This window comes from Peromyscus californicus, unplaced genomic scaffold, assembly GCF_007827085.1.
Source record: "Peromyscus californicus insignis strain IS unplaced genomic scaffold, ASM782708v3 Scaffold_9__1_contigs__length_137607984, whole genome shotgun sequence".
In the NCBI taxonomy this organism is placed as follows: Eukaryota; Metazoa; Chordata; class Mammalia; order Rodentia; family Cricetidae; genus Peromyscus; species Peromyscus californicus.
This window is the reverse complement of record NW_026294617.1, coordinates 119,777,746-119,786,813: the sequence shown is the minus strand read 5'-3', so window position 1 is coordinate 119,786,813 and position 9,068 is coordinate 119,777,746.

Below are 9,068 nucleotides of genomic sequence, written 5' to 3'. Positions count from 1 at the left end.
TCCAATCAAAGCCCAGAGAACAAATGATTATGTGGTACTCAGCCCCAGCTGATACAGCTGTAACATAATTCCTGCACCTAAGGCTCAGGGAATACCATGGAAAAGGGGGAAAAGGTGGCAAAAGACTTAAGAGTCAGAAAAACATAAAGTCTAGTGTGACATTAAGGCTCCTAGAAATCCCAGGGAAGCTACCAAGTCTCAACAACTTGGCTGCCTAAACAAGACCCAGAGAAGTATGACACCAATAGTTAACATCAAAGGGGAAAATCTCATGGGGCCTAAACCCTAACCAAAGTATTATAAGCAACTAAGGAACACTGAAATTGGGATAAATAGTCTTCTGCATGCAAGAACTGCCCAGATGGTTATCCAACACCAAGTGGTCAGTCCTGAAATCATATACATCCAAGTAACATTATAGAGATGAAGCAGATCGTGTTTATAGATTTAGGAAGGTGTGTGTGTGTGTGTAACAAGAATTAAGGAAAAAGAGGACAAGGATTTGAGAGAGATCAAGGGGTGATTCACTAGAGAAGTTGTAGAAGAGAGGAGGGGAAAGAGAAAAATGATATAATTATATTTTAATATATATCAAAAACTTATTAAACATAACATGAACCAAAATGTTCTATATTTGGAACTTGTTCTTTGCGTGTTTTTAAATGTCCTAAAGGTGTTTATGACTGTCCTAAAGGTTAACTGCTTCCATTTAAAGCTACTTTGATTTTTGAAGTCCATAGATATCCAGGAAAGTTGAACTGTTTTAGAGTTCTCATGTAAGACTTTCCAAGTCCTGATGTTTTCTGTAATCACAGTAAAATGGTAGAAACCAGAATTTAAACATTTTCATAATACCTCAATGAAACTGCATACCATAGACCCCCACTTTTTAAAAATCAGCTTTCAATTAATGTCTTTTTTCTTGCTGCATGATTGAACATTATGTTCAATATCCCAGCATCCCTCATTAATCCCCAGATGTCTCACTAGCTTCTTCTCACCTTCAGGGCTTTTATTGATTATCATTGCTTGGGAATTTTAGAAGGTTGTAAGCCAGTCATCTTGTAGAATACCCCTCACTTTTTGTTTTTCTCATGCCTGTCCAATTTTGGTTTGGGATGTATTTATTATTCTTATTTATTTGGCGAAAGGTCACAGAATTGATACTCTGCTGTCTTAGTTAGGGTCTCTGTTGCTGTGGTGAAACACCATGACCAAAAAGCAGATTGAGGAGGAAGAGTTTATTTGGCTTACATTTCTTTCATCACTGAAGGAGGTAAAAACAGGAACTCAAACAGGGAAGGATCTTGGAGGCAGGCGCTGATACAGAGGCCATGGAGGGCTGCTGCTTATTGGCTTGCTTTCCTTGGCTTGCTCAGCCTGCTTTCTTAAAAAACCCAAGACCACCAGCCAAGGGATGGCAGCATCCACAATGGTCTGGGCCCTCCTCCACTGATCACTAATTGAGAAGATGTCTTACAGCCTGATTTCATGGAGGCATTTTCTCAATGAGACGTCTTCCTTTCTGATGACTCTAGCTTGTGTCAAGTTGACACATAAAACCAGCCAGTGCATCTGCCCTCCTCAGTGATCAAAAGAAGGCTTTTGGCCAAACAGTCTCCTGTAGTTGTTCATGGAATCAAGGGACTACCAACAATTGGATAAATAATTCCCTTCATGTGGTGGCAGCCGAGAAGCAGAACCTCCCACCCAGCCCTCCTTGGTAGGGCTGTGCCCTGAAGAGAGTCTGGAATGAAAAGGGAGAAACACTGGAGCTAGAAGGGGTGCAGCATGCCTGACCTTTGCCTCAGAAATCGACCCCCAGCAAGAGATGTGTTTCAGCCCCAGGAAAATGCTGGTCAATCCTAGAAACTGGTGTGACATTCCCTTAAGAGCAATGGACTCCTAGCCACAGGGTGGAGGAAGAAAATTAAGTCTGGTAAGGGTGTTCCTAGAATCCTAAACAGTATCTAGAACCTGGTGTGGGTTGGATTGGAGCAACAGATTCCAAGCCACAGAGACAGTGGAATTAGAAGCAGAAGTAAAGAGTCCAGTGTAGTAAAGATGTCCAGAGCTAAGAGGTCTTCAGCATCCTCTACCCAAGTCATAGCAGAGGAAGCTACATGGGTCCCAGAACGTTTGATACAGAACTTCCTAGTGTAGGATCCTGATGGACAGACTAAGCAAAACACTGGGGATGGGCTCTACTCCAACCAGAAACCTTGACTGAGAACCTACTACCTATCATTTTGTTTCATTATTCATTTGTGCTTATATCTTTTTAATCTATAATTTGTTATTTCATTTTAAAATTTTATATTCACATATACAGATATAAAAGATAATAGATACATTTCTTTGGAATTTTTTGTAACTTGATTACCTTCTGGCCCCTGCCCCGTTTGTATGTGTTGTAATTTATATCTTGGGAAAAGGTTTGTATTTCTCCTTTTTTTCTAAGAATGTGATTGAGAACATTTTTCTCTCTGCTTTTCATGTGTGATGTAGACATTTCTCTCTGCTTTTCATTTATGAAACCCATTGCTTTTTACCCATTCTTACTCTAGTTACTCTAATTCATTAGCCCATTCACTGCTGTCTACACTACTAAAATACATTACATCTTCCCTGTAAGGGTCCTGCACTGCTCTCGTAATTCCCTGTAGTCAAGAGCATAGTGAACACAGCGTCTTTTCCTATAAGGAACATTGGAACAACCATCAAACTGCCACAGTTGGTGCTGAAGTCAACTTTTGCCCTTAATATAACCTAAGTAAAGACAAGTTACCAAGAGATTCACATAAATTTTTAAAGTGTAAACAAAAAAGCCACAAACCAGGGGAAATCTTCAATTGGTACAAGAGACAGAGAAACCAGAAAGACAGCAGATCTGTAAGCAACTCCCAAATCCAAGGAAGCATGAAATGAACATGTTTCCTGCCTTGAAAGTAAATAATGGACATCCAAAAGTCATCAATAATTCTATTAAAGTTGATGGAAAATAGGACCATTTCAAGACAAACACAAGTTCCACTAATTCATGGCAACTAAGCTGGAACAGCTGAAAATTCTTAAAGGAGTTCTATCACAGAGGAATAAGAGAAGAGGAAGAGGAGGAGGAAGAGCAGTTTCACACAAGAGAACACAGGAAGGAATTCATTCCATGGAAGCAGCAGATTAGCAAAAGACAAGTGGTAAGGAGTTAATCATGTCCAACCCTGCAAACCATGGAACACCCAAAGCTATTGGGAGGAGAAAAGGCCTGTCAATCAACCCACGAACCAGAGCAGCCAGGAAAATCATGTATAATAGCAAAACCCTTTCTTAACTATGACCTTAAATGCAAAGGTCATTGATCTGCAGATTAAAAGACACAGATTGAACGACTGGACAAAAACAAACACAAACAAAAACAAGGTCTGGATGAACAGCCCAGGGGTTAAGAATACTTGTTACTCTTACAGAGTTTGGGAGTTCAGTTCACTGCATTGATGTCAGGCAACTCACAATCATCTGCACCTCCAGCTCCAGGACATCAAAAGTCCTCCTTAGCTTCTTCAGGCACATACACGCGCGCACGTGTGCGCGCACACACGCACACACACACACACACACACACACACACACACACACACACACGGCTTCCAGACATGCACACTCATATACACAACATAAAAAAAAAAGAAAATTAAACTTTAAATCTAGAAATGTTGAATTTGTTCAATAAACAGCATTGAGGGAACACTTCAGAAAAGGCAGGACATTTCTGAATAGAATCCCACTAGCATGGGAATTGACCCCACACATTCTAAATGAGATTACACAAAACTAAAATGCTTCTGCACACCAATAGAAACTAGTAACAGGGTGAACACACAGCCTACAGGATGGGAGAAACATCTTTGCCAGCTGTACCTCAGAACATAATACCCAAGAAATAAAGAAAGATAAAAAATAAACATAAAAAAGAACATAAACAAAGCTATGAATCCATAAATGGGTCAAGGAACTGAACAATCAACTCTCAAAAGTACAAAAGACCAAAAAATCATTTTGAAAGTGTTCAGCATCCTTAGCCATCAGAGAAATGCAAATCAAAACTACTTTGAAATTCCATCTCATATAGTCACAAGGACTATTCTCAAGAAAGCAAAGGACAAAGAGTGGTTTGTGGTCATAACAGCATTTATCATTTCTGGTTTGTTCCACATAAACCCAGGCCTGCCTCGGTCCTGCTTCCCGTCTCTTACAGGGAAGAGGGCAGAGACCAGTCATGTTTCTGGATCACAACCTTTCCCTCTGAACAATAGACCCAGGAAGCTGAAAAGCTGATAGTTTGGATTTTAAAAAATAATAATAATTTAATAATTCTTTCTAGTTGTTTTTTTTTTGTGTGTGTGTGTGCGTGTGTGTGTGTGTGTGCGTGTGTGTGTGTGTGTGTGTGTGTGTGTGTGTGTGTGTGTGTGTGTTTACCACACCTTTGTGGTTTCCTACGAAGGCCAGAAGAAGTGTCAAATCATCCAGAGCTGCAGTCACAACCCAAACTAGGTTCCTCTAAAGGAACAGAAAGTCCTCTTAACTGCTGAGCCATCTCTCGAGTCCTGATAGTTTTTATTTCTACTCTATGCCACCATAAAACGGGAGGAAATCAATAATATTGACACAGGAAAGTGTCTGCAAAAAACTGTATAATCTTCTGAGTCATCAGTGGAACAAGTGTCGGTTTTACATGCTCCAAGTTGATCGGCTTTGTTTTTTTAAGAGGTGTAAAAACAGGCAACAATGTGGGTGAGTTTGTGTGAGAATCTTTAGGCAGCAGAGATAATTTAAGATGCATCCAGGTAAAGGACGATGAACCTTGCAGTCCCCAGCTCTCTATGGATAGCACTGGCTGGAGCCCATTGAGCAGAGTGGTTAACAGTGGCACTGAAGGGATGCATTCCCTCCTCCCTGCAAACCTGGGATTCTAAGTGCACTGCTGACCCACATCCAGAGCACAGCAGCCTCCTGTGGAGAGACTATTGCACAGGTAAACAGTAGGGTCCTGCAAGCCTTCCCACCCTGCTCCCCTGACTCACCTAGAGCAGAAATCCTGCTTTGGGAAGAAAGCTGCTTAGGGGGAAGCTAAGAGCACTTGGCTTCTTGGGTCCTGAATCAGGATGCTCTGATTTATTCCTTCTGCACCTGGACTTTACCTCTCTAATTTCCTGGGTAGTCCAGAGCTTTAGCAAATACTTTCTGCTGAGGAAGCTAAGTAAGAGGTGCTTCAGCAAAGACATTTATATAGAAGAAAAGTGAAAGTAAAAGCACTCAATACAACTAAATTATTGCTAACTTGCAGAATTTGAGGACAGTGTTTGCTAACAGATAGATTGCACAAGGTTTCTCAGAATTTTCCAGCTGAAAGAGTGCTAAGAAGATTCCGGTAGCTGGGGGTGGGGTGGGGCTAGATTTGAAGCAATACCATTTATCCCATGTTTGGGAGCCAGTTTGAGGAGTGTAGGAATGAGAATGTCTCATCTGATAGTATTTTGGGTTCAGTTGCTTGGAAGACTAAACTCACAGTGGATTTAATTACTGATGTTTGCTCATCTAAGACTGGAAGTACTCTGAGACATTGCTCAAGTTTATACAATTTGAATTCTATAAACTTAACCCATTTCTTAGAGCTTGATTTTGGAGAACTAAAAAAATAATAATAAAGATAGCTCCCACATGCACATTTGTGAGATGCAAAAGTATGTTAGCAAAGTTAATACCATTTTATTCTCAAATAATACTTTTGTCACAAGTAAATTTAGTAATTTGGAATCACTAAGCAAAATTTGACTAGAAAAATCTCTTGTTCATAATTATATACATAGAAAAAACATACCTACACACACACACACACACACACACACACACACACACACACACACACACACACACAGTATTAAGATAAAGACAGCACACTGAGCTGTCTGAAGGTGGCCATCACAGGCTCAACTCCAGTCTAAATCAAAGGAAAGACAAGAGTCTTCAAAATGGTTTGAAACCGCTAGAGTACTCTGTCCCCTTATTTTGTTCCTTGTCCCCAACTTGCTACTGTACTACTAGTAGAGTTTCGACTTTAATTTTGGAAAGGTTTTGTTTTAATCCTACTTCTTACAGTTATATGGTTCTGTGTACAAACATTTTCATTACTGAGTCATCACACTTTTCATCTCTTGCTCTTTTCCCCTTCAGAACATTTGTCTTCTTTTCCTTTTAAAAAAATTTTAATTTCCATCTAATTTTTTTCTCTTTTTCTCTTCCTTTCATTGCATTCATTTCTTACTCCTACATTTACTGTAAATAATAATATACCTGAAGGATTCTAAGTAGCATACCATGAAAGCACTTTTGCATATCCATGTTTATAGAGGTACTAGTCACAGCAGTCAAGTTATGGAAGCAGCTAAGATGTTCTCCAACAGGTGAATGGTAAAGGAGATGGGACATACACAGAGCAGGGTTTTAGGAAAATGGATGGAACTGTAGCTCATTGTGTTAAATGAAATAAGACAATATCTCCTGTTTCCCCTCACATATTTAGTATTAATTACATGTATATGATACACATGTCATGGAAGTAGGATGGAGAAAGGAAGGAGATGGTGGGAGGTGGAAAGAGAATAAAGCTGTGCGAGAGTATCATGGTCAGACCAATATCTGAGGAGCCCCCATGGTACTGGACTAGGCCCTCTGGATAGGTAAGACAGTTCTTTAGCTTGAACTATTGGGGGGGGGGGGTGCAGGCAGTGGGATCCATCCTTGATGCATGAGCCAGCTTTTTGGAGCCTAGTGTCTATTTTGGGACATTTTGCCCAGCCTTGGTGCGGGGAGGAGGGGCTTGGACCTGCCTCATATGAATGTACCAGGCTCTGCTGACTCCCCATGGGAGACCTTGCCTTGGAGGAGGTGGGAAGGCAGGGTGGGTTGGGAAGGAGGAGAGGAGAATCTGTGGTTGGTATGTAAAGTGAATGGAAATTCTCTTAATAATTAAAAAAAAAACTTTATAAAAAGAAAGTAAAAACACCGAACAGGAAGAAACAACTCAACTGCTTGATAGGAGTGAGGGATATGCTGATGGGAAGGCCTCAGGAGATTTGTCAACTAGAGACTGATAAATGGTGCAGTTTAACTCCAGAGTCTTTGTGGATGTTTAGGAATCTAAGGTGATGCATTTACTGAAGAGGGCTTATTCTGAAGTCACTCCCTGTCACCTTTCTGTCCTGTTTTGGTCTGTTAGTGTGTGTTTTTGTGAGTTGCCTACCCCACTGAGCTACACAAAGGTAGCAGGAGATTGTGCAATTCAGAGTAGAACATGAATGTATTTAAAAACTGTTTCTCTATACTGTGAAAGCATAAAGATGGAAAGAAATAAAAAGGTAGAGTTAGAGGGAACCATGAGGGAGGAGGGTGAAAAGAGAGAGAGGGAGGAAGGAGAGAGAGGGGAGGGGAGGGAGGGAGGGAAGAAGGGAGGGAGGGAGGAAGGAAGAGAAAATATTACTGAATGTGAAAGTGAGTCTGAGTTGTTTTAAACATATCAAATGCTGGGAAATCAGCTGGTTTGTTTTCCTTTTGGACTAGTGAAATCTTTTAACATTATGCAAGCCCCAAACAATTTACCACCACTAGAATATTTGTCAACCATGTGGCACTTAAGAGTAAACACAAAGGATTTTGGGGCTTGTATCTAAGCTGAGGGGTTTCCAGTGTCTGCACAGCATGTGTGTTCCTAAGCTCTGGGGCAGGTTCTCCAGTCTTCTTTGGAGCATGTTTCCTTAGAGACAAGTGAGTCAGAGTCCTTTTCTAAACCCCTGAGTGTGAACAACATCTCAGAGGCCTGGGCAAGCCACTGCCAGCTCTAAACCTATGAGATGTCTGTGAGCCTCTGGACTGTGTCCACAGTCTGGGAATGGCCATGGCATTGACAAGCCTCACTGGGGCTGTGAACAGCATCTGAAATGGTGGTTTGAAGTTTGGGAGACATCTAATTAACCCTCGTGCTGATCTCCTAACTGACTAGCACTTAAAACCTTCCATCTGACTTAACACAAATCAGACAATAGGACCGATTCTTAATTTTCCAGCTACAAGTGTTGATCCATTTCCACAAGCCCACATGACAGCAGTGTGCACTCAAAAGTATGTTGAGGAAACACTATACCACTGCCATTATTCTATATGTTAATGTCTCATCAGAATTGTGTCTACCAAAGCCCTGGGTTTGATGCCAGCACCTGCAAAAGAATTACTCAGAAAGTATTTTTGTGTTTCTATATTCCATGAGAGTGGTGAGACCCACAACTTCGACATTTTCCTTGTGTGGTGCTTTTATTCTGAATGTTTAGATGCAGAACCAATGCTCTCATCATTGGGAGACTGTGACGGCTAACAGTCTTCAAATTGCCTCCCTTCAAATTAACTCTCTTCTTATTGAATTTAGGAGAGGATTCTGTGACTTCATGAACAATGTACAGCACACATTTGAAACAATTACAGTAGGTTGATCATTTTTATTCACAGTTTTCACTTAACCTGTACTTCTGGTTTTTGTACAAGTCAATTATCCTCAGAGACTTGCAAATTATGTCATAGTAGTACAACATAGATCAAAATGGAGATGAATTTCAGGACAGGTGAAACTGTGATTATGATCCTTGGAAGAATAAAAAGGAATTTATTTTGAGTTCCCCATTCTATGATGGTAGAAGTCATTCTAAAACTGTAAGAAGAAGTAAAACTTTTAAAATATTAAAAAGAGGGAAGAGAGGAAGGAAACATAGTTGGCTGGAGCATGATTCAGGCCAAGAAGGCCTCTGAACAGGGGAAGGGAAACTTCCACTCGCACATGTATTCTGCAGGGAGGGAAATTTTCTCTGCTAATGTCTAGTGGTCTTTCTCTGCTCATGCAGAAGCCACACAGCCTTCCCACAATGAGAAATGCCCAGTGTTTACATTTGGAAAAAATATCAGGGCCCACACTCCCCTTATCTGTAGACATCATTAAGTCCTATGAGCACAAAATGGATGGGAATGTC